Genomic DNA, 25231 nt, shown 5'->3' with positions numbered 1-25231 from the left:
ATAACCCCCCCACCCTCCCCCGTCCCACACACAGTCAAGCCAAAGTCTCCATCTTGTTCATTTCTCTGTCTCTAAGATATGGCACAGTTCTTGTCACATAGATGATGTCCAATAAATGTAGATTTCCCCCTGAAATTGAAGCATCATAAGAGCAGGGATTATCCTCCCCTCTATTTTGCATACTTCCATATTCCAATGTCTAGAATAACACCAGGTAATTAGTATGAGCTCCATAAATAGCTGGTGATATAGGAATAATATATGAATGAATAAATAAACGAGAAAAGAAAGGTAGCCAAGAAGGGAGGGAGGAAGAGATTGGGGAAGGGAAGGAGGGAGGGAATTATATCTGAGGCAGAGGAAAGGATACCAGTTGGCATTCATGGTAATACTGGGTATTGCCATTTTCTCTGTGTGCCTCTGCCATCTTCTCTAAGCATCTAGAAATGGATCTATGAGATGTGAATAGCGTGGAATAATCCCTCCCCAGCCAGCTGACTCAGTTGCCAGAAGCCAGACATTGGCAAGAATTTGGATTGGCTAATCCCTGTAATTCCCAGGGACTCTTAATTCCCAGGCTGGATCTGCCTAGGCCAACCTCTCTACTCCTATTACCCTCTTTTTTCCTGTCTTTCCCTTCCCCCTGTGATTTTCAACAGCTACTTACCCTTTCAGTTGTGCTCTGTCTAGGTCCCAAAAGATCCACTCACCCTGGTCAGACCCAGGTGTGGAGTAGGCAGTCCCCAGGGTGTCAGGGCAGAGGAGAAGCGGGGTCCTGACACACATTTTATAGGCAGGCACTCGCCTGACTGGGCCTTAGTGAGCCATGGTTCTGGGTGGAGCAGGAAGTGGTTCCTCCCATGCTGGGGCATCTGCAGGGTAATTCCTGACATTTCCCTCCCTGTCTCTTCAATCCATCCTTCCCAGGGAGATACTGAGTTACTCTTCTGAGCTAGAGAATGAAATCTCATCAAAGTATATTATTTCCTAGGCTGGGACTCCATAAAGAAGCATAGGATTCCTGACCCTTGAGACAAGAATCTGGTTTCTCAAGGCTCTATGGTCCTGTTCCTTCTTGGAAATAAATAAATAAGTTTCGTTTCTTCCTAATTCAGTCTGTCATCCAGCTTCTCGCTCTCCTTCTCTTTCGCTTTTCAAAAACATATATTAACTATAACTTTATAAAGAGGACTCTTTTTTAAATTTTTTTTCAAAATAAGGTATCCTATTACATTCAATGAAATAGGTTCTCCGTGTCTATCAAAGGTCTTCTGTAAGAACTGGATACTTACACTCTTTCCCTTCACAAAGTCTTTCCAATTTTAAGAAACTATGTTTTGCTCTTACATTTTACTTAAACATTTGACATTTCAATGCCTTTCTGCTAGCAAGAAAGAGTATAAATATCTAAGATTTCTTAAAACACCAGGTACAATTGCTGTTGAACTATATAGACCTATTTTCACTTTATAAATCACATTTTTCTGCCAGTAAAATTGTTACAAGTTCACAAAATGAAGTAAATACATTATTATTTCAGGATATTCTTTTTGTCCATCAGTTCCTCCATGTTAACCTATTAGAGATTTGTATCAGTCTGTGTTCATTCAGGAAAACAGAAACACTCCTTATTTTGACAGAAACAATAAGCATTGGATTAAACAGGTATTAGAGCATTGAAAGGCAAATGGAGAATTCTAGCATCACACGGAGCAGCTATTGTCACACTAAGGATAGGGAATAAGGGAAAGGAGTTGGACTTCTTGAAACCTAAGAATTTAGAGGAGAGACCTGCAGAGCGAGAAACCAAACTTCTAAGGTGGGACACTGGCTAGTGGGTCCGGTGCTTCTGAGGAAAGGAGAAGAGCATAGTTCTGGAAGTGTGGAGAAAACTGGGAACAGGAACCAACTGCTGCTGCCAGATTAAAAAAAAATCTATAGGGTGACACTTACAGGCCTTTCTTTCTCTCCTGACTTCTGTGTCTCTTGCGCCCCCTAGTGACAAAACCTAATAGAGGACAGCCCGCAAAGTAGAACCACAGTTGTAAAGCCCAGGCCAACACGAAGTAGGGCCCAGAAGGGTAGGTTTGGAGCTGACAGACAAGAGTTTATCAGTCCACAGAGAGCTGCTGGGGTAGATGGAGAAAATAGAGAAGCATGTTTCAAGCAGGGATGCGCGCATGATTCCACACTTTAAAAGTGCAACTAAAGTCAGTAAATGCAGAGTAAGTAGATCTATGTGACTCCAATTGAGGGTTTGCATTGCTGAAAAATGGAAGGAGGAAGACTGTATTAAAAAGCCAAGTTGTAGTCAGTAGATGAAGTTGAAAATTAGGAGAAAAATTTTTATTTAATTGACTTCCTTCTATCAGTAGTAAGGAGACAGTGCAAGGTTTTGTGCAAGCCTGAAAGTGTTTAGGGTCCAACAGTAGACTGGGAATTTAAAAAAAAAAATCCTCTAGCTCTGGCTTTGCCTGCATTTTCATTCGTGACTTGGGATCAGTCACTTCACCTCTGTGAGTATCAGTTTCTCCGTCTAAGGTCCATCTGACTTTAAAAATGCAATGACAATATAATGAAAGCAGTTTTATGTTTTTTAAAAAAGTGCTTATCTGCAGCTCCAACAAGGAGAAGAAGCATGATTATCCTAATATATTTTCTTTTTTAAGAGATATTGTTATGTCACCTAGGCTGGTCTCAAACGCCTGGTCTCAAGCAATCCTCCCACCTCAGCCTCCTGAGTAGCTGGGACTACAGGCACACACCACCACGCCTGGCTCTAATAGATTTTAAAATGTCTTTTGATAACAAAAAAGTTTAATAAAATTCTAGCATCAGTCAAAATGAAGAAAAAGAAAAAATAACCTAAACTTGTGAGTTCCAGTTCAAGAAGGCTGACTGAACACATGCTGCAGACTTTTGCTAATTACTGTTTAGTGGAATAAGAATATTCTCTTTGATTACAGGTTTTCAGAGGTCTGTATTGTGAATGGTATTAAAGTTTGTTAAATGTTTTTTTCTACATCAATTGAGATGATCTTTTTGTTTTTTCTTTAATCTGTAAATACACTGATTACATTGGTAGATTTTCTAATTACAAAGTATACCTTCCCTTGCAAACTTTCCTCATTGGATAAGATGAAATAGTTATTGAGAGACAAGGTCTCCTAACTAACATAAATATAAAACTCAGATTAAACCAGAAATTGTGTTTTGGAAGGCAGCAGAGAAGTGCTGAGGCAGTGTGAACTGGAGGAGCTAAGACTCCAGGGAGAGGAGCTGACTTCTGCAACCACTTTTAATCCTGAGAGTATTTGTCAATTCTGGGCAGGTAAAACACTGAGAATCCAGATTTTAAGCATGGAAAGAACATAGCTGGGAGACAAAGAAATCAGCTGAGCCTGTAGCAGAGACATGGGGGCCCTCAAGTGCACACCTAGTTTTCCCCTAAGGTATTTGACAAGTTCGGGGATAGGTAGGACAATAAGCTAAAACCTAAGTGGGAAGTCTCTAGAATGTTGCAAAGCTTTTCATGGTTTATGAGACAAAGATTAGAGCTCAGCAATATATCCGTCAACTATGGCCTCAATTATAGTGCACAACGACAACGTAATAAACAAAATGCATAGAACAGTCATTTATTTAGTTTGTGAGAGTGCAGGTCTTCAGGGTGATGGAGGTTAAATGTGACCTAGGCTGGGCTCAGCTGGGTGGCTCAGCTCTGCTCCACAGGTCTTTCATTCCTCCTTTTGGGGCCTGTAGGCCATCTTGGACATGTTTTCCTTGTGGGCATGGGATACCATCACTGCTGCCTTATTCTATTGACCAAAGAAAGCCAGAAGGCCAAACTCGAGGTCAAGGGATTAGGAAATATATTTTGCTCCTCAGTGAGAGGAATTGCAAAGTCACAATGCATAAGGGCATGAATACTGGCAACAATGCAATCTATCTCTACCATGGGAAACCAAGGGGGGAGGGCATCACCAAATACTTCAGACAAATTCTAGATTTATTGAAGACTTGAAAGGAGAAGAAAAGCATATATCTTTATTCAGAAAAAATAAAAGCAAATATATATTATGTTATCTGAGTGAAAAAATAATTTAAATATTTAAAATTGATGAAAACATAAATGGGTATACCCAGAAAACAATGAAATAAAATGAGATGGCACACAATATGAAAAATTTTACCATAAATAAAGCAAAAATATATATGAGTGAAAACTAATTGTGAACAAATGAACTTTGATGTGTATGCATAGTTAGTCTAAATGTAGAATGGAAATGAGCAATATAAGTCTTCTGTTAGGATTCTTAAAATATAAAGAGCATACTTCAGGGGAATTTTGGCAGTCAACATGCATGTACCACCTAAATTATCTCTTGTCTCTTTTTACTGCTCTTGTGCACACTGCCCACCCCACACCCCACCTTCTGGTGTTTCCTCACCTTCAACAGCCAGCACCTGCAGCTCTTCATCAGTAGCTAGGCTGCCCTTGAATTCTGGAGCCACTTTGCCCATACATGCAGAGAGCTGGAAGTACTACGGATGTCCAGGTGGGCAGGTCCTAAATTCCCTTAGTTTTCTCCCATCTGAGACTGTCTTTATATCACCTTCATTGTTGAAAGACAGAAAATTCTTTGCTGAATATAAATATCTGGTTGACAATTGTCATTTTTGTTGTTTCCCTTCAGTACTTTAAAAATGATAAGCTGCTTTCTTCTGGCCTCTGTGATTTCTGATAAGAATCTGCGATGATTTGAATCTTTGCTCCTGTTTTAGTGATGCATCATTTTTTCTGGCTGTTTTCAAAGTTACCCCTTTGTCTTTAGTTTTCAGCTGATGTTACCAGGGTTTTTTGAGCTTAGCTTGGGATCACTGTTGGTAATTTCATGAGTTTTGGGTTCACTCTGATTCTTGAATCTGTATGTTTATTTCTTTTACAAAAGTTGAAAAGTTTCAACCATTATTTCTTCACACATTTTTTTTTCAGTTCTACACTCATTCTTCTGTCTTTCTGGGATTTCAATGGCATAAATGATAGATTTTGTTATTGTCTCACAGATCCCTGACGCTCTGCTAATTTTTTGTTTGTTTTTCTCTCTGTTGTTTAGATTAGATTATTTCTCTTGATCCATTTTCAAGTCTACTGACTCTTTCTTTGTCATCTCCATTCTGCTATTAAATTTATCCAGTGGCTTTTTGAAAATTTGATTATTGCATTTTTTAGTGTTAACATTTCTATTTGGTTCTTCTTTATATTATTATCTTTGCTGAGACTTTTTATTTTAACATTATTTCAATAGTGTTTATAATTGCTCATTTGAGCATTCTTATAATAGCTGCTTTAAAGTCTTTGCCAGATAATTTCAATATTTGTGTTATCTGAGCATTGGTTTCTGTTTATTGTTTTTTTCCCATGTGAGTGACATTTTCATGGTTCTTCTTTTTTAAAGTAATTGTTTGTATGCTGGATATTTTTAACATTCTAAACAAGACTGTGGATCTTGTTTAAATTTGATGGAAAATGTTGATGTTTTCATTTTAACGGGCAACCTTCCATGTAAAACTATTCCAAGTATCAATTAAGTTTTTGAAGTTTTGCAGTGCTGTTCATAACTGTCCAGAGTGAGTGCCAACCAGCATCAGCCTGAGATCTGGGAAGTAGAACCTCTATTAATAAGTTATCACGTTTTTATCTGCTAATGAGGATCAGATCCTTGCGTGTGTCCTTGCAGCAAACTCTGGAATTCGTAAACAATTTTATGGGGTTTCTTTCCTGAGCTTCTGTCTCTCCCTCTGCAATCTCCTCAGTACTTTCAGGTTCAGGGAGGCTCACCTTCATGGTCTACTTGCCAGAAATTGAGCCTCTAGTTACCCTTCTCTGCCACACATTTATATGACTGGGCCCATGTCTAAGACCAAGAATTGGGAAGACAGCGAGAGAAAGAAAGCAATAGGGGTTGGCCCCGCCCTTTTGGGAGTACAGCTCCACGAAATGGAGAAGGGGTTCCTCTTCTCACATTTTATACTCCTGCTAGCTCCCTTATCAGCTGTTGTCACTGCCTTCCACCATAGAGTTGCCTGAGATATGGGGTATGAAAGAACAAGGAGATTGAAATGGGGGACTTCCACACCTTCTATGGGCTTACCTTTTTGCTCCTCAAGCCAGAACTAGCTGACTTCTTCAAAAGCTCTGTATGTGCCCACTGTGCTCATTTTCAGGTTTCCACCTGCATTAAGTTCAGGCCAGGAGAAACCAAAGGAGGGAAAGGGAAGCTATGCACCTTTTCAGTTCTACTTTTTGAATTCTCATGTCCTTCCCCTGTCTGTCTGCTGCTATTTCTAGCTCTCAACTAGCTATTTCCTGTCAGTCTTCCCAGGTTGTATGGTTGCATTGAGCGGAAGAAAGAGAAGTTTACTCCATACATAAATAAAAGTCTCTGAATTATAATATGAAGTATTTATTCTAATTCATTGTCTTCCTTTCCTTCTTCAGGTATACAAATTATATGTAAATTAGATCTCCATTGTCGGTCTTCTATATTCATTACCTTCTGTCTTATCCTTTAGGGGTTTTTGTTGTTGTTGTTATTCTTTTATATTTTCTAACTTGTGTGTTCCTTACTGTACATTTAGTTGTATTTATTATTCCTTGGATATCCCATAAGGAGTTTTGTCTTTTGATTCAATTTCCTTTTTCTTGTCTTTTGATTCAGTTTCTTTTCATATTCAGTATATTTACAATACTTTTTTTAAAAAAAAGTATTGGTCAGGGGCAAAAAGTGCTGATGAATTAAGAATTTACATCATAGAATATGAAAGATTCTTATGTATTCATTTTAAACAATGGTGAATTATTTCTAATACCTCTGATGTTAATGGAATTTTTTAAATACTTGTGACTTTATGCTCTTATCATTTAGGCCCGTGAATTCATATTCTACTGGGGAGTATTAGAGATTCTGACTGGAAATAATTACGAGGGAAAGGCTCCAGTGTCTGTGTCAAGCCCCCAGTGAGGTCAAGCCCCACTTTATAGTCCAAGCATCAGGAAACCAGCTCATCAGGTGAGGACTTTACATTGGTACTTCTCCTTCCCCCATCCTGGCAAAAAATATTACCCACCTTTTAGATTGTAGTCTACCACCTTCTAGGGGGTCGGAGAAGGAGGGATGAGGATGTGAAACTCAAACTAATTTAATTCCCAACCATTTTCCTGAGTTCTTCACAGGAGCAAGGTTTCTCTGTTTCCCTGGCTTTACTCAAGAGGGGACTTAATCCTCCTTGGTAGCTCCCTGACCACCAAACCCTGGGGTCTGAAAATAGTTGAAAGGAAAACTTGGCAAGAACTCTCATCCTTAAGGATGAGAAATATTTTTAAATAGAGGAGTCCCAATTCCAGAATAGGCAAACAAACAAACAACAACAACAACAAATACCCAGAAAACCCACCCTGGCAAGACTAACATAGGTTAAAAAAAGAGAAGTTATCATCAAATATTATAAATTAAAAAGCTATGTATCTTCATAACCATAATAAAGCAGAGAACAAAATATAAAAATAAAAGACTGTCAATAACCATACACTGCCAATGTTGAAAGCTTAGACAAAATGGAAAACATACATTAAAAAGTATAATCTAGTAAAATAAGCTCAAGAAGAGACAAAACGTATGAATTCTCTTATAACTAGTTGAGAAACTAAAGTACTATTAAGAAACATAGAAAACAATGGCCAAAATTGTTTTCTAGGCAAACAGTACAAAACTATAAAGGAGTTGATCGTTTCAAATTCATTTAAGGATATTGGGCATAAAAATTCAATAATTTCGAAAAACAGATTAGCACTCTGTTATAAATGTAAATTCTTAGCTACTAAATACACCAAGATTCAGCAATTCTGCTCCTAGAAGACATGTACAAGAATGCTTAAACATCTGAAAACCACAAAACTCCCAAATCCAGAGACGTCCTTTGGTCTTGCACAGACACACTTACCAGGATGAGTCTCAGAATTAGCTCAGGCTGCAGAGGTGTCCAAAAGGATGAAGAAGAAGAACCAGGGACACCTTTCATAGGAGGAGTCCCCAGGCTGGGCTCAGAGATGAACCTTGTCTCTGGAAAGAGCCGGAGAAAATCTCTCACAACCAAGGAACACTTAGGGCCATTCCTGACATTCTCCTTCCAAAAGGGCTGTAGGAGCACTCTGGCCTCTCACTGGGGCCCAAGACCTGTGGGCCTTCAACAAGTCACACCCTTTCCCAAATATAAGCCTCAGATGGCCTGAGATCCCAAGAACCTGGTCACTGGGCTGAGGCTCTAAGGTCCGGGTCGCTGCATGCCAGTCCCTTCTCATGAAATAGGTGGTCACATCTTTCTTGCCAGTCTTTGTGAGGTGGGGCTTAGATAAGACAAATAGGAAAGAGAGGATAGAAAACTTTAAGAGAGTTTTTTCAAAAGAATCTACAAGACTGGATGTCCCTTTGTGTATATATGATGGGGAAAAGGGATAGATCAAAGATTATACCGAGATATCAAATGTCTTGACCAGAGAAATGATCATATTGGTGGAAAGAGAACAAATATTGGGAGGGGTGTAGATTTGAGGTCCTAGCAAGACCTTCTGATGAATGAAGAGGTTCTGGAGACATTTAGAGATACCATCTTGGAGTTTATCGATTCCCAGTCTAAAGGGACTTGGAGATAAACTTCTGAAATCATCACCCTGGCATTCATCATTATTTACTCATCCATCTAACATAATGATTTATTTATTTGAACAACCACTTTATGGGGACCCAAGAGGATGAGAACAGGGTTTCTTTACTCAGCAGCTCTCACATTCTGATAGGATCAGAATTGTAGAGATAAACACACATATCTTATAATGTTTTAAAATACTAGTAAGAAATCTTACAGAGTAGGGACAACTTTGTGAAATAGTATGCTGTTTCATATGCATTTCAGTTCATGGAACAGTGAGAAGGAACACTAAAAGAACTTGGACACCAGTGGGTGTAATGAAGTGCTTCTCTGTCCTCCAGCCACCAAAAACCAGGGGAATTGGCTTTTTTGTGCTTTTGTGCCCACCGCCAATTAAGTATATAAGTGTGTGTGTGTATGTGTGTGTGCATGGATGCACACACACACACCACATGTAAATACCCATACACTTCAGTCCTGCCTCTCACTCTATCATGGTTGCTACAAACATCTCTTCACAGAGAATGAGGAAACTCAGGCTGACAACACCGAAGAAAAATTTGGACTAATCGAAGTATCTCACATATCTCATTGCAAAGTAATGATTCAGGAGATGAAATTCAGAGCCACCTGCTTTGGACCTCATGGACTTTTCTCATGCAAAGAAGTTCTTCAGAGATTCTAGTGGACTGTGAGCTTCTCAAGGTTAGAGGTTTTGTCTGATTCACCTCCAAATCCAGAATTCCAGACTGATGTCCACAGACCTCATCTGGTGTGCTAAATGAATGTCCATTTAACCAAATACTTTGTTCATTTTTTTATCTATTTTACATTTGGCCTGAAAGCTTGTGGAGGGTAGGGACCTTGTCTGAAAATAGGTAATACATAAATTGAGAATGGAACACCTCTAAAAGAGACTTTTAGAGGTCATATGTTTCTCCTTATTTGGGAACCTCAGTGAGGGAGTGACCACCGCCATTTAGTTCACAGCTTTATTCTTCTCCTCAAACAATGAACGGTACAATGACTGCCTTCAATAAATGAAAAAATCTGTCTAACCCAAACTCTTCCCTGATTTTTCAATGTCAAGCTGTACTCAATCCCTCAGTCAATGTCATCTCCCATTCCTCATTCCCAGGGATAACTGGACTCCAGATTTAGAAGCTCCCCAGCATGGCAAGCCCTTCTCAGGCCACTTATTAGAGTTTAGGGATAAGTTCTTTAAAGGTAGCAACCATAAGTGACCATCTTTAGACCCCCTCATAAGGCCTAGATGCTGTTCATTTGTTTTAGCATGCATTATTGAGCATTTTCTATGTACCAAACATACCAAACATATGCTACATATTTTCATTTCTTAATGTTCGAATCAATGAGTATTAGGGTACTCATTGATCATTTTAAAAAGAACACAGATGCCTAGGAAACGTCAGTGATATTTCAAAGGTCACGAGTTAGATCTAGAATTGACACCAGGTTCCCTGACTACAGTTACAGAGACCTGACCTCTATAGCCTGCCTTCCTCTTGCCAAATTAAGAAAGAGTTAATTGTTTGGACTAAATTGGCTCAGTCATTACTATCCTCACAACTAAAATAAATCAGAATAGCACAGCTGCTCCTCAGAGGACAGCTGAAGGAGAAGCAGAGACCCAGAGTCCACCCTGAAGGACAGGTCCCAGGAAGGATGGCTGAGTTGGGAGGATTCTTCCTAATTCAAAACTCCAGAACAACCAGCCTAGGAATGGCTGGTACCTGAAGCAGGACCTCAAAGACAAACCCCAAGTGTGGGGGAAATCAGAATGGAATGTTTCCACAATGAAAAATAAAAATAAAAAATAAATTGTGGCTTTGACCTGAGTTTTCCCAAAGAACAAATAGCATCTTTACCCAGACATTGGCTCCCTGTGCATCCCAAGTAAACTCTACAGAACTCCAGCCTGGAAGAGGGTACAACTGGATAAAGCCTGTCTGGACCCTGGCCCCAGAGAGGGGTCCTGGGAGCTCCCAAGGCCTCCTTGAATTGCAGGGACAAGGAGAGAGGGGAACGTCACAAATCACCCAGCACATGCCTGGTTGGGCAAGAGCCACTTCCTGCTCTTACTGGAGCCAAGCGTGGATCTATAAAAGACACATACCCAGTTCCAGCACCTCATCTGCTCTGACTCCCTAGGGACATGTCTGTGCTCTTTTGTGTGACCAGGATGAATGAGAACCTGGGAGACCAGAGGGGTTGGAGAAGGACAGAGAGATTGGAGGAAGTAAAGAGTCTTAGGAAAAAGAGTTATGTATTTGATTTCTGCCATACTGAACAGGAATAAAATTCAGAGGGAGAGGAAACTATTGCATTGTGGCTTAAGATGTCAGTGGCACTTTGCCACTCTGGAAACTGCCCTGGGCTAAAAAGCAAGTGTGCCAACCTCATCTATTCTAGGGGCTTGTTTTTATAATAATATGGTGGCATTTTAGAGAGTTTTGAATGCTGCATGCAGGACTATGAAGACTGAGACATCCTTGTGTCCTTTTATAGAGGAGAATAAGATGTTGTTTACTACATCTGCATTTTAAATCTACGTACTTTTAGAGGAAAGATTTATATGTTTCCTCTGGATGCTTATTCATGTTTTCTAAATATCATTTACTATCGCCCTTCATAGTGATTCTAGAGGAGGTAAAAAACATGCCCCTTGATTTAACTTGTCCATACCATGTCATTATTCTCTTCAAGGTTGATTGAACACCTGCCCAGATGTCCTGCCAGCAGAACCAGCAGCAGTGTCAGCCCCTTGCAAAGTGCCTTTCCAAGTATACTCTGAAATGCCCCACAAAGTGTCCACCCCAGTGCACAGCACTATGCCCAATCTCTTCCTGCTGCAGCTCCAGCTCTGGGGGCTGCTGTGGCTCCAGCTCTGGGGGCTGCTGCAGCTGAGGAGGTGGTGGCTGCTGCCTGAGCCACTACAGGTGCCACAGGTCCCACTGCCACAGACCCCAGAGCTCCAACTGCTGTGAATGTGAGCCTTCACAGGGCTCCAGCTGCTGCCACAGCTCTGGGAGCTGCTGCTGACTTGGGTCCTGAGGACCTCTGAAGTACACATGGGACAAAGCATCAAACAATTTGCTTCTCATTGTTCCTTTCCCTCATTTTGACATCCTGGGGATGGTAGATCGCAAAGCTAACTCAGGCATTTCCACACGTAGAACATTCTGCTTATCTTCCATTTTCTTTGCAAAAATAAAGTTCCTGTTTCCTACTTAAAGTGTGCCCCGGTCACTCTCTCAGCCCTGCATAGTCCAGAATCATCAGTGAGCCCTTCTTCAGAGAGCCTGAGGCCAAGGCAGAGCTTGACTAAGGGGTGGGTAACTAGGCTGCTTCCCAAGGGTGTGTGTGTGTGTGTGTGTGTGTGTTTAATATAAGATATAAGAAAACATCACCAGAAGTGTAGTGAAACTGAGGAATATGTACTTGGCCGAGCTTGTTTGGAGGAGTGAGCTTATGTAACAGAAGAAATGGAAGGCAGATGGAAGTAAAAATATGCTATTTGACCGCAGTGTAGGTTCATAAGCAGTCTTCTAAGTATAGACATACATGTCATTGCAAATAGCTTTAGTGTTTGTCACAGATACTGCTTTTTTTTTTTTTTTTTTTTTTGAGACGGAGTCTTGCTCTGTTGCCCAGGCTGGAGTGCAGTGGCGCAATCTCGGCTCACTGCAAGCTCCGCCTCCCGGGTTCACGTCATTCTCCTGCCTCAGCCTCTCCGAGTAGCTGGGACTACAGGCGCCCGCCACCACGCCCGGCTAATTTTTTTTTTTGTATTTTTAGTAGAGACGGGGTTTCACCGTGATCTCGATCTCCTGATCTCGTGATCCGCCTGCCTCGGCCTCCCAAAGTGCTGGGATTACAAGCGTGAGCCACCGCGCCTGGCCTGCTTTTTTTTACAATTGAGATTTGCAGAAACCATGCGTCCAGCAAGTCTGTCAGTGCCATTTTTCTAGGAGCATGTGTTCTTTGTGCCTTTTTGTCACATTTCGGAAATTCTCAAAATATTTCAACTTTTTCATTATTATTATATGTGTCATGGTGATCTATGATCAATGACCTTTGAGGCCCCTAAACCGCGTTAACATGTAGCCCCAGCCTAGTTCTGGGAGGAAGCAGAGTAAAGTTGTTAAGTATCCAGGATATGGACTCTAGTTCCCTGAATTTGCATCTCAGCTCTGCCACATGCGGGTGATGTAATCTTGGTCCTTACCTTTCTAATCTTCAAGTGGTTCTGACTTTATAACCTACCCAGTTCCCAGATCCCTGTTCGTTCTCACTTGCCCTTTCAGGGAGGGGACCCAGACGCTGGACATCTGCTGACCTCCTTGTTGCCCCATTGAACAGCCCACATTGCCTGTGTCATTGCACTCCATCTGTAGAGTGACTTCTATTTGGGGGCCTCTCTGCTCAGATCATTTCCTAATGCCTGTCAATATCTCCAGATGTCATGTGCCATTTGCCAGGATGGGCTCTTTCTCATTATCTGCTACTGTGTCTCTCCCCAAGCATAGACCCCATCCATGGCAGAAGACTTCAATTTTGGGTCTGAGATCCTTTGGAATGTCCTTCAACTAAACTCCTGTTCTGTGGCCTCTAACATTAGGTGGAGAATCTGGTGGCAGAGAATAAGCAATGGGACTTTGACAAAAGACAGGGCATTTCATCATCAGCCACCATTACTAAAAGGCTTTATTGATTGTTTGTTGGCATGTGATGCTATACTTAGTGCTGTATGAAGCCATCTAATCAAGACTCAGCACCCACCCAGAAGATTTATAGTACAATCCAAGACACCATATTGGCTTCCTGATGCTACTTTTTCTTCATGTGATCCAACCTGATTTCTTTCTAGCCTCATCATTTCTTTCAGGCTAGGAGAAATTAGACCTGGAAAAGCCATTCAAAAATAAAGCATCTTACCAGCTGCTGTTCTCAGTAGCCACCACCTGTAAAAATGGAGTCTGACATGGTTGAGATGTCTGGTAGATTTTCTTTGTGAGACACTTCATGTTGCAAAACTTATTAGCTAATTGCCTGGCATCCCATACGGTTTCATTCTGTTTTTTTTTTCTCTGATAGAGATGTACAAGATTAATCTTCTTTTCGTGCCTGCTAAGACAACATCTGTTATGAAGTCCATGAATCAAGAAATAATTTCAGTTTTTAAGCATCATTATTATATAAGAAATACATTTTATAAGGCTATAGCCACCATAGACAGTGATTCCTCTGATGGGTCTGAGCTAAATCAATTGAAAACCTTCTAGAAAGGATGCCCCATTCTAGATACTATTAAGAAAATTGATGATTCATAGGACAATGTCAAAATATCAACATGAACAAGAGTTTGGAAGAAGTTGATTCCAACCCTCATGGATAACTTTGAGGGATTCAAGACTTCAGCTGAGAAAGTAACTGTATACGTGACGGAAATAGGAAAAGAAAAACAAGTGGAGTCAGAAGATGGGACTGAATTGCTGCAATCTTACGACAAAACTTGAATGGATGTGGAGTTGTTTCTTATAGATCAACAAAGAAAGTGGTTTCTTGACATGGAATCTACTCCTGGTGAAGATACTGTGAACATTACTGAATGACAACAAAGGATTTAAAATATTACATGAACTTTGTGATAAAGCAGCAGCGAGGTTTGAGAGGACTGACTCAAATTTTGGAAGAAGTTCCACTGTAAGTAAAATGTTATCCAACAGCATCACATGCTACAGAGAAATATTTTGTGAAAGGAAGAGTCAATCAATGCAGCAAATGTCATTGTTGTCTTATTTTAGAAAATTGTCATAACCACCCCACCTTCGGCAGCCACCACCCTGATCAGTCAGCAGCCATCCACATAAAGACAAGCCCCTCCATCAGCAAAAATATTATAACTCACTGAAGCCTCACGTTATAGTGTTTTTTTTAGAAATGAAGTATTTTTAATTGAGATATCCACATTATTTCTTAAATGTAATGCTATTGCACACTTAATAGGCTGTAGTATAGTGTGAACGTAACTTTCACATGCACTGAGAAGCCAAAAAATTTGTTTCCCTTGGTTTTTCGCAATATTTGCTTTACTGCAGTGGTCTGAAACTGAACCCACAGTATCTTCAAAATATGCCCATAGAGTAAATCCAGTTAACTGTAGAATTTTATTTTGCCAGCTGGTGATACATCCTTTTGCTTAAACCTTCTTATTACAGAGCTCAATCTCTCTTCTCAATCTGTGTTGAATATATATTTACACAATACCAGATTGAAATTACCCATAAAATGAGTTTGTCCAGATGCCTATGTGTCTCTGTCTAGTCTGGCCTATTATCTGGTCATTAAGAGCATAGACTCTGAACCAAACTTCTCGGGTTTGAATTCCAGTCCTGCCACTTAGTAGCTGTGTGAACCTCTCTGAGCCTGAGATTACTCATCTGTAAAATGGGAATGATAATAATAATGTCTTCCTTGAAGAGTTGTTGTGAGTTAAACGGATTAATATATGTAACATGCTAACAGCAGAGACTGTCCTAAAATGAAACCTGTATAATTACTTGTTGTTGTTGCTGCTGGTGTTTTGCTGTGAAAAGTGAGTCTGGGTTGCCAGAAGTCTAGACTAGGAAGCTGAACCAATGTCTTGCTTCCATTCGGACTTACTCAACAATCATACCCACCACAGGAGGCCATAGCTGAAGGCCATCACCCTTGTTGATTTTCTTGCTTGCCAGGGGCCAAGAATGGGTGAGAGTTGAGAATACATTTTTAGAACACCCACAGCCCTCAAGATCCAACCAGACTATCTGCTTCCTTTCCAAGCTTAATCCTCTGGCCATCACAGGGCCTGTGACTCAGGAAAATGTTGGGGAAATGGCTCAAGTACCAACAGGGAAATAAAGACAACTTTCCCTAGTGTCAAACTGAGAAGAGTCTATGTAGAGAAACTTCCAGACCCAGATTGGACTGAGATTCTGATAACAGAGTGGCTCTGCATGTGATACAGCTATCTGCTCCTCCCTATGCCACGGCACTTGCCACAGACTAGCCTTTGCCTATCTCCTGAACTAGAAAAATAACTGATTGGGTGGCCATTCTGCATATGAGCTTACCCCAACCAAAAAAAAAAAAAAAAAAAAAAAAAAACCTTCCATACTGCAACAGTAACTATTTAGGGTTCTTTTTCAATCAACTTTAAAATTGTAAAAATAATTTGGAAAGTATGGGGATATAGAAAGAATAGATTAATAATCGTCCCCACATATCCTGCCACCTAGATAGTACTATTGACATCCCTGCTTATTGGTACCAGAGCACACCTTTCATTCTACTGCCTTCAGGCACAAACTCATGCTATCCTTGGGCCTTGAAAACTTTCCTCCCTTTTAATTTTAATTAAATAAAAATGTACTGCCTCCAATTAGTCAAAGCTCTTTAAGGGCAGAAATCAAGACCTATTAAACTGTCTCTGTCCCCCAGCTCTAGCACAGACCTGAGTACAGAGCCAAGGAGAAGATATGCTGATTGGTCAGTTGGTTGCCATGAGTCCCTTCAGAAGCTTCTCTCCAGTAACATACAGTGGACCCATATATGGAAGACACTCATACTAATTGTTAGTGTTTTGCTGTTGGGGCAAAAAAAAAAAATAGAAATATATAAAGGAAAGTGGACATTTCTATGGTTAAGAATGCCAATTAGAGGCTGAGGCAGGAGAATGGCGTGAACCCAGGAGGCGGAGCTTGCAGTGAGCCGAGATTGTGCCACTGCATTCCAGCCTGGGTGACAGAGCAAGACTCCATCTAAAAAAAAAAAAAAAAAAGAATGCCAATTAAACACTAACCCCACAACCACATCATAAGATGGCACCTAGACATGTGGTTTTTGTCAATGTCATCACCTTTGTCATCTTAAATATCATCAACATAAGGGGGCAGCTCTTTACATAGTAAATATATTTCTAAGATTTTTTTGGGAGGAGGCACAACAAAATCTCATCATTTATTCACTCACCAGTTACTTAGTGAGTGCCAAATGTATTCCAGAAACAATTAAGTGATTTCTTAGTCTATTTTCTGCTGCCATGACAGAGTACCAAACAGTTAATTTTTTTATGTCTCACTTGTAAGTGGGAGCTGAACAATGAGAACACATGGATGCAAAGAGGGCAACAACAGACACCAGAGCCTACTTGAGGATGGAAACTGGGAGAAGAGAGAGAATCAAAAAAAGTACCTCTCAGCTACTATACTTATCACTTGGGTGAATAAATAATCTGTACACCAAACCCCCACAACATGCAATTTGCCTATATAACAATCCTGCACATGTACTCCTAAAGCTAAAATAAAAAGAAAAAAAAAAAAGACTGGATAATTTAAACACAGTAGTTTATTTGGCTTACAGTTCTGGAGGCTGGGAAGTCCAAGAGCATGGTGCTAGTATCTGGTAAGGGTTATTCTGTGGCAGAAGGCAGAAGGCCAAGTGAATATATGAGACAGAGAGAAAATGGGGACTGAATTTATTCCTTTATCAGGAACCCACTCCTGCAACAACTAGCCTACTCCCATGACAATGGCACTAATCCACTCATGACAGTGGAGCCCTCATGGCCCAATCACCTCTGAAAGGCCCAAATTTTCAACACTGTTAAATTGCAACCAAATTGCAACATGAGTGTTGGAGGGGACATTTAAACTATAGCAGATAAACAAAACAATGTTAGTCTCTATCCTCATGGAGGTAATAAACTCAAGGCTAAAGCAGCCAATTATGCAAGAAATTGCTACAAAATGTGGACTGTGGGAGTATATAGTAAGATAACCCAAGATAGTCTATGTAGGACTGAAGGGAGCTGGCTAATAAGAGTACCTCCTCAATGAGAACAGCCTACACCACCTCTCTGCTGCCGAAGACCCATTACAGGCACAAGGCAGACTTTCACTGCCATTGAGACAAACACTAAGAATGGGTAACATGATGACACAAATGATGCCAAGGACTTCCAAGAATACAGAGCAATAACTCTCATACAGACTCTTTAAAAAATTACTTGGTAGTATCTACTAAAACTGAGCATATGTACAACTTGCGACCTATTCCCCAAATATAATCCTCCAAAATCCACACGTATATGTACCAAAGACATATATAAGGATGGTCATGGCAGAACTACTTGTAACAAACAAAAAACTGAAACCTAACCAAATGTCCTTTAATCAGAGAATTAAGTGTGGAATGCTCACCCAATTAAATACTATATCACTGTGAAAATTGACAAACTATAACTTCACACAATACTATGGATGAATCTCATAAACATAATGCTGAGGAAAGAAACCAGGTGCAAAAGAGCACTTAGCATATGGTTTCATTTCTATAAAGTTTGAAAACAAGCAAAATTAATCCATACTGTTAAAAATCAGGATAACAGTTACCTTTGGTGTGGATGGGAATCACGGTAACTCGCAAGTGGAGCAAGGAGAGCTTCTAAGATGCTGGTAATCATTTCTCTCTTGATCTGGGTGTTGTTACATAAGTGTTTACCTTTTTGAAAAAGCATCAAGCTGTATACAATGATTGTGTGCTTTGCTTTATGCATGTAATACTTCAATTAAGTTATCTTTTAAAACTCAGGAATTTCTCTCCCAGCAATAGCCAACTAGGTTGTTTTAGCTGCCCAATAAGAACGGCTAAAAAATATGGACAATATGTTTCTAAACTCCTTTGAAGGCCCAGAAAAGGCACTAAGGCAGATTGCTGGATTTAGCAAATAAAAATACAAGACACCCAATTAAATGTAAATTTCAGATAAACAATAACTTTTTAGTATAAATTTCCAATACTACATAGTATATACTTACACTAAAAATGTATTTGCTGTTTATCCATTGTTTAAATTTAACTGGGCATCTTATATTTTATCTCTCAAGCCTATTCCAAGGCAGTGAAAACAGATGCTGTCAAGACCCGGAAACAGAGGGGATTCAAGCCGGGTGGGTCAGGTAATTGGGACATGTATTCCCTGCAGCCATTTGTGAATGCTGAAAGTGAAAGTGGTGGCTAAGAAGCTGAGAGGCCAAATCAAGATTTCAGCATCTCACCAGGAAGGAGTTCAGAGCTTGACAAGAAGGAGTGCAAGAAACACCAGGCCTGAGGTGGATCCCCAAGCACTAATAGCAGAAGAAGCTGGTGCATGGGATGCCTAATCATTCTTGAAACTGTGGTTTGATATCTTTTGTCAGTTTGTCAAAATTCAGAGCGATTATTTCTTCGTATACTGCTTATTTCTGTTCTCTCTCTTCTGGGATTCCAAGTATTATTATCTAGATATTAGAACTTTTCACTCTAGTCCATATATATTTTGTATGTTTTTTTTGTATTTTCCAGTTGTTTGTCTTCCCTTGCTTCAATATTTTCTTCTGTCCAATCTAACAGTTGCTAATTATCTCTTCTGTTGTGTTCAGTCTGTTATTTAACCTCTCTACTGAGTTCTTAATTTCGGTTATTAATTTTTCAGGTCTAGACTTCCATGTTGTTACCTTTTAGAATTTCTAGATCCCTGTGCAAGTTTTCTACCTTGCCTTTTAATTTATTCAGCATACTAATCACATTTTCAAATCTGTATCTCATAACTATACTAGCTAGATATCCTCTGGTCTGTTTGCATTGCTTGTTTTCTCTTATTTTTTCTAGTCAAATTTTTAAAAATATATTTGGTCACTTTTTTCATTAATTGTAGAGCTCTATATGAAAAATTTATAGAAGTAATTTAGTCTCTAAATGTTGATTTTATTTTCTTTCTAGCAAGCATCTAGGCTGGGAGCACTAGCACTCCCAGGTAATACTAATCTGATCAGGGACTAAGATCATTCAAAGCCTGGCTTCAGTCTCTGCAGAATTGCATGCTGCTTTTTTTTTTTTTTTTGGAGACAGTCTTGCTCTGTCTCCTGGGCTGGAGTGCAGTGGTGTGATCTCGGCTCACTGCAACCTTTGCTTCCCAGGCTCAAACGATTCTCCTGCCTCAGCCTCCCAAGTAGCTGGGACCACAGGCACACACCACCACACCTGGCTAATTTTTGTGGCTAATTCTTGTGTTTTTAGTAGAAACGGGGTTTCACCATGTTGCCCAGGCTGGACTCCAGCTCCTGCGCTCAAGTGACCCTCTCACCTCCACCTCCCAAAGTGCTGGGATTACAGGCATAAGCTACTGCGCCCTGCCAGGATGCTCTATTTCTGATTCTCTTCATTCGTAGTTTATAGCCCTTCTGGCTCCAACCAAATCCTGGAGTGTTTACCAGAACCCCTCCTTCTTGAGAGCCCTGAGTTCTAATTTTTTTCCTCCCTCCTCCCTGGCCCCCATGAATTTTCTGAAAGATATACTCATATTCTTAACTTCCAGCTACAGCTTTTCAGAATTGGCAAATGTATTAAGAGAAAAGTTGTATTACATTCTAGGCTGTCTCTTGGCTTCTCTGCTTTTTAGAATTGGGTCCCAAAAATCTTCACTGAATTGATAGGTTGATGACATATTTAGACAGATATTTTATTTTGTCTTTTCTAGCTTTTACAGTTATTCTCTGTGGAAATTTTGTATAAAGTAACCTACTTTTCCATTTCCAAAAGCAGGTCTTCTCTTCTTTTACATCTAACGGTATATAAAATGTCCATGAATTCAATTGCTTGAATGTTTACATTCCACAAATGAGTGAAAACATGAGAAGCTTGTCTTCTGTGCCTGGCTTATTTCACTTAACATAATGTCTTCCAGTTCCATCCATGTTGTTGCAAATGACAGGATCTCATTCTTTTTATTGCTGAATAATACTCCCTTGTATATATGTACCATATTTTCTTTATCCATTCATCTGTTGATGGACACTTAGATTGCTTCCAAATTTTGGCTATTGTGATTAGTACTGCAATAAACATAAAAGCATCGATATCTCTTTGGCATGCTGATTTCATTTCCTTTGAAGAAATACGTAGCAGTGGGATTGCTGGATCATATAGTAGTTATATCTTTAGTTTTTTGAGGAACCTACATACTGTTCTCCATAGTGGCTGTACTAATTTACATTCCCACCAATAGTGTTCCCTTTTCTCCACATCCTCTCCAGCATTCATTATTGCCTGTCTTTTGGATAAAAGTCATTTTTACTGGGGTGAGATTATATCTCATTGCAATTTTAATTTGCATTTCTCTAACAAGCGCTGATGAGTACCGTTTCATATGCCTGTTTGACATTTGTGTATCCGCTTTTGAGAAATGTCTGTTCAGATCTTTTGGCCAATTTTAAAAATAGGTTATTAGGCCAGGCATGGTGGCTCACTCCTGTAATCCTAGCACTTTGGGAGGCAAAGACAGGTGGATCACCCGAGGTCAGGAGTTTGAGACCAGCCTGGCCAACATGGCAAAACCCCATCTCTACTGAAAATACAAAAATTAGCTGGGTGTGTTGGCATGGGTCTGTAATCCCAGCTACTGGGGAGGCTGAGGCAGGAGAATCACTGGAACCGGGAGAAATAAATAAATGAAATAAAATCAGATTATTAGACTTTTTCCCTATAGAGTTGAGTCCCTTATATATTGTTGTTACTAATCTCTCGTCAGATGGATAGTTTGCAAAAATATTCTCCCATTCTGTGGGTTGTCTCTTCACTTAGTTGATTGTTCCTTTGCTGTGCAGAAGCTTTTTAATTTGATGTGATCCAATTTGTCCATTTTGCTTTTGTTGCTTGTGCTTTGGGATATTACATAAGAAATCTTTGCCCAGATCAATGTCCTAGAGAGTTTCCCCAATGTTTCCTTATAGTAGTTTCATATTTTGAGGTCTAAATCTGTCAAGTCTTAGTCCATTTTGATTTGATTTTTATATGGCCATAGATAGTGGTTGAGTTTCATTCTTCTGCGTATGGATATCCAGTTTTTCCAGCACCACTTATTGAAGAGACTGTCCTTTCCTCAATGTATATCTTGGCACCTTAATCAAAAATGAGTTTACTGGAGATATATGAATTTATTTCTGGATTTTCTATTTGATTCCATTGGTCTATATGTCTGTTTTTATGCCAATACCATATGGTTTTGGTTACTATAGCTCTGTAGTATAATTTGAAGTCAGGTAATGTGATTCCTCTAGTTTTTTACTTTATTCTTTTATTTTGGGTTCAGGGGTATATGTGCAGGTTTGTTATGTAGGTAAACTCATGCCATAGGGGTTTATTGTACAGATTATTTCATCACCATGGTACTAAGCCTAGCACCCATAGTTACTTTTTCTGATCCTCTCCCTTCTCCTACCCTCCAACCTCAAGTAAGCCCCAGTGTCTGTTGTTCCCCTCCTTGTGTTCTCATCACTTAGCTCACACTTATAAGTGAGAATGTGTGATATTTGGTTTTCTGTTCCTGCATTAGTTTGCTAAGGATAATGGTCTCCAGCTTCGTTTATGTTCCTGCAAAAGACATAATCTCATTATTTCTTATAGCTGCATTGTATTCCATGGTGTATATGTACCACATTTTCTTTATCCAATCTGTCATTGATGGGCATTTAGGTTGAATCCACGTCTTTGCTATTGTGAATAGTGCTGCAGTGAACATACGTGTGCATGTGTCTTTATGGTAGAACAATTTATATTCCTTTGGGTATATACCCAGTAATGGGATTGCTATGTTGAATGGTAGTTCTGTTTTTAGCTCTTTTAGGAATTACTGCACTGTTATCCACAATGGTTAAACTAACTCACACTCCCATCAACAGAGTATAAGCATTTTTTTTTTCTCTGCAACCTTGCCAGCACCTGTTATTTTTTGACTTTTTAATAGTAGCCATTCTGAGTGATGTGAGATGACATCTCATTGTGGTTTTGATTTGTATTTCTGTAATGGTCAATGATACTGAACTTTTTTTAATATGATTGCTGTCTGCATGTATGTAATTTTTTGAAAAGTGTCTGTTCATTTACTTTGCCCACTTTTTAATGGGGTTGCTTTTTTCTTGTAAATTTGTTTAAGTTTCTTATAGATGCTGGATATTAGATCTTTGTCAGATGCGTAATTTGCAAAAATTTTCTCCCATTTTGTAGGTTGTCTGTTTACTCTGTTATAGTTTCTTTTACTGCTCAGAAACTCTTAAATTTAATTAGATCCCATTTATCAATTTTTGCTTTTGTTGTGATTGCTTTTGGCATCTTCATCATGAAATCTTTGCCCATTCCTATGTCCAAAATGGTATTGCCTAAGTTGTCTTCCAAGGTTTTCATAGTTTTAGATTTTACACTTAAGTCTTTTATCCATCTTGAGTTGAATTTTGTATATGGTGTAAGGAAGGGGTCCAGTTTCTGTCTTCTGTTTATGATTAGACAATTATCTCAGCACAATTTATTGAATAGATAGTTCTTTCCCTATTACTTATTTCTGTCAATTTTATTGAAGATCAGATGGCTATAGGTGTGCAGCCTTATTCCTGGGATCTCTACTCTTTTCCATTTGTCTATGTGTCTGTTTTTGTCCCGGTAATATGCTGTTTTGATTACTGTAGCTCTGCAGTACAGTTTGAAATTGGGTAATGTGATACCTCCAGCCTTGTTCTTTTTGCTTAGCATTGCCTTGGGTATTTGGCCTCTTTTTTTGTTTCATTTAAATTTTAAAATAGTTTTTTCTAGTTCGTGAAGAATGTCATTTGTAGTTTGATACCTGATTTGTAAGTATTTTGTTGAGAATTTTTGCACCAATGTTTATCAAGGATATTGGCCTGAATTTTTCTCTTTTGTTGTGCCTCTGCCAGGTTTGTTGGTATCAGGATGATGCTGGCCTCACAGAATGAGTTGGGGAGTCATCCCTCCTCCTCAATATTTTGGAACAGTTTCAGTAGGGATGGTACCAGCTCTTCTTTGTACTTCTGGTAGGATTCAGCTGTGAATCCATCTGGTCCTGGGCTTTTTGTTTGTTTTTTTGGTTGGTAGCCTGCTTATTACTTATTCAATTTTGGAATGCATCATTGGTCTGTTCAGGGAATCCATTCTTCCTGGTTCAGTCTTAGGAGATTGTATGTGTCCAAGAATTTATCCATCTCTTCCAGGTTTTCTAGTTTGTGTGCATAGAGGTGTTCATTGTAGCCTCTGGTGGTTGTTTATATTTCTGTAGGGTAAGTGGTAACTTCCCCTGTTGTTTCTGATTGTGTTTATTTGGATCTTCTCTCTTTTCTTCTTTATCAGTCTGGCTAGTGGTCTATCTATTTTATTAATTTTTTTCAAAAAACCAACTGCCAGATTTGTCGATCTTTTGAATGGTTATTTTTGTGTGTGTCTTGATTGCCTTCGGTTTAGCTCTGATTTTGGTTATTTCTTGTCTTCCAGTTAACTTTGGGATTGGTTTCCTCTTGGTTCTCTCAGGTTTTTGTTTTGTTTTGTTTTGTTTTTCTCCTCAGGATGGATTTGGCTAGTCTGGGTTTTGTGTGGTTTCACATAAATTTTAGGATTGTCTTTTCCATTTTTGTGAGGAATGTCAATGGTATTTTCATAAAGATTGCATTGAATTAGTAGATTGCTTGGGGTAGGTTTGGAAAGTTCTCTGTATTATCTCTTTGAATAAGCTTTCTATCCCAATCTCTCTTCTCTTCTCTCTTTCTCTCTCTTCCTCTCTCTCTCTCTCTCTTCCTTTTTAAGGCCAATAAACCTTAGATTTTCCCTTTTGAGGCTGTTTTGTAGATCTTGTAGGCATGCTTCATTCATTTTATTTTTTTCTCTCTCTGACTGTGTATTTTCAAACAGCCCATCTTCAAGCTCACTAATTCTTTCTTCTGCTTTACTGATTCTGCTGTTGAGAGACTCTGATGCATTATTCATTACACCAGTTGAGTTTTTCAGCTCTGGAATTTCTGCTTGACTTTTAAAATTAGTTCAATCTCTTTGTTAAATTTATCTGATAGGATTCTGAATTCCTTCTCTGTGTTATCTTGAATTTTCGAGCTTCCTCAAAACAGGTATTTTGAATTCTCTGTGTGAAAAGTCACATATCGCTGTCACTCCAGGACTGGTCTCTGGTGCCTTCTTTAGTTCATGTGGTGAGGTCATATTTTCTTGGATGGTTTTAATGTTTGTGGATGTTTATTCATGTCTGATCACCAAAGAGTTAGGTATTTATTGTAGACTTTACAGTCTGGGCTTTTGAAGACAGACAGGACATCGCCCTATCCTCAGGAAAGTTTCCAAATTTTCAAAGATAATTGTGTGTTGTGATGTAAATCTTTAGTTACTGCAGCAGTATCTGCATTAGGGGGTACCCCAAGCCCCATAATGCTGTGACTTTTGCAGAGTCGTAGAGGTACCATCTTGGTGGTCTTGGGTAAGATCTACGAAAATTCCCTGGATTACCAGGCAGAGACTCTTGTTCTCTTTCTTTGACTTTCCCCCAGACAAACAGAATCTCTCTGTGCTGAGCTGCCTGGAGCTATGGGAGGAGTGACAAAAGCACCACTGCGGTCATCACCACTGGGAC

The 25231-nt window shown here is 39.5% G+C and overlaps 1 protein-coding gene and 1 pseudogene across 1 annotated transcript in view; one reads left to right on the top strand and one right to left on the bottom strand.

The window, feature by feature from the left end:
- Positions 1–25231, bottom strand: part of LOC134734321 (late cornified envelope protein 2D-like) — a 127026-nt gene that overhangs the window by 8390 nt on the left and 93405 nt on the right. The gene's annotated exons all lie outside the window — the stretch shown is intronic.
- Positions 11458–11772, top strand: LOC134734902 (late cornified envelope protein 2A-like; annotated as a pseudogene).

The sequence above is a fragment of the Symphalangus syndactylus genome, chromosome 12 (genome assembly GCF_028878055.3).
Source record: "Symphalangus syndactylus isolate Jambi chromosome 12, NHGRI_mSymSyn1-v2.1_pri, whole genome shotgun sequence".
NCBI classification, from domain to species: Eukaryota; Metazoa; Chordata; class Mammalia; order Primates; family Hylobatidae; genus Symphalangus; species Symphalangus syndactylus.
Note: the sequence above shows the minus strand (reverse complement) of the source record. Positions and strands in the feature narration are given on the sequence as shown.